The sequence below is a fragment of the Perkinsus marinus genome (genome assembly GCF_000006405.1).
Source record: "Perkinsus marinus ATCC 50983 genomic scaffold scf_1104296972434, whole genome shotgun sequence".
NCBI classification, from domain to species: domain Eukaryota; phylum Perkinsozoa; order Perkinsida; family Perkinsidae; genus Perkinsus; species Perkinsus marinus.
Window position 1 is genome coordinate 1 of NW_003201751.1, and position 1,097 is coordinate 1,097.

Sequence of the window (1,097 nt, forward strand, 5' to 3'; positions counted from 1 at the left end):
CTAAGCTAAAGTGACGCACAGATTAAGTATATGAATCAATATTTTCCTGTCCCGTTCACAGAATGGGCCATCCTGCTCTTGGTTCTCGTACCAGACCAGAAATTTATGGTGCTATAAGCCACTGCCAGGGTTGACCCGACGACCTTCTGCTTACGAAGCAGACGCTCTACCACTAAGCTAAAGTAGCGCACAGATTAGGTATATGAATCAATAATTTTCCTGTCCCGTTCACAGAATGGGCCATCCTGCTCCTGGTTCTCGTACCAGACCAAAAATTTATGGTGCTATAAGCCACTTGCCAGGATTGAACAGACGACCTTCTGCTTTCAAAGCAGACGCTCTGCCACTAAGCTAAAGTGGCGCACAGAATAAGTACATAAATCGATAATCTTTCTGTATCCTTTGCGGAGTGAGCTGACATGCTCCTGCTTCCCGTATCAGACCAGAGCCTAATGCTGCTGTAAGCCACTTGCCAGGATTGAACTGACGACCTTCTGCTTACGAAGCAGACGCTCTACCACTAAGCTAAAGTGGCGCACAGATTAAGTATATGAATCAATAATTTTCCTGTATCCTTTGCGGAGTGAGCAAACCTGCTCCTGCTTCTCGTACCAGACCAGATATTTATGGTGTTATAAGCCACTTACCAGGATCGAACTGACGACCTTCTGCTCTCGAAGCAGACGTTCTGCCACTAAGCTAAAGTGACACACCAGATAACTGCATAAATCAATAATCTTCCTGTATCCTTTGCGGAGTGAGCAAACCTGCTCCTGCTCCTCATACCCGACTAGAGCCTAATGCTGCTGTAAGCCACTTGCCAGGATTGAACTGACGACCTTCTGCTTACGAAGCAGACGCTCTACCACTAAGCTAAAGTGGCGCACAGATTAAGTATATGAATCAATAATTTTCCTGTCCCGTTCACAGAATGGGCCATCCTGCTCCTGGTTCTCGTACCAGACCAGAAATTTATGGTGCTATAAGCCACTTGCCAGGATTGACCTGACGACCTTCTGCTTACAAAGTAGACGCTCTGCCACTAAGCTAAAGTGGCACACAAAATAATTGCATAAATCAATAATCTTCCTGTATCC

The 1,097-nt window shown here is 45.8% G+C and overlaps 6 non-coding genes across 6 annotated transcripts; all 6 read right to left on the reverse strand.

Moving 5' to 3' along the window:
• Nucleotides 1–115: 115 nt before the first annotated feature.
• On the reverse strand, nt 116–188 carry Pmar_PMAR001844. Its single transcript has one exon. It is a non-coding gene; the product is annotated as a tRNA-Thr (tRNA).
• Nucleotides 189–289: 101 nt separating this feature from the next.
• Nucleotides 290–361, reverse strand: Pmar_PMAR001845. The gene has a single exon. It is a non-coding gene; the product is annotated as a tRNA-Ser (tRNA).
• Nucleotides 362–463: 102 nt separating this feature from the next.
• On the reverse strand, nt 464–535 carry Pmar_PMAR001846. The gene has a single exon. It is a non-coding gene; the product is annotated as a tRNA-Thr (tRNA).
• Nucleotides 536–637: 102 nt separating this feature from the next.
• On the reverse strand, nt 638–709 carry Pmar_PMAR001847. The gene has a single exon. It is a non-coding gene; the product is annotated as a tRNA-Ser (tRNA).
• Nucleotides 710–811: 102 nt separating this feature from the next.
• Nucleotides 812–883, reverse strand: Pmar_PMAR001848. The gene has a single exon. It is a non-coding gene; the product is annotated as a tRNA-Thr (tRNA).
• A 102-nt stretch (nt 884–985) lies between these two features.
• Pmar_PMAR001849 lies at nt 986–1,057 on the reverse strand. The gene has a single exon. It is a non-coding gene; the product is annotated as a tRNA-Thr (tRNA).
• Nucleotides 1,058–1,097: the final 40 nt, after the last annotated feature.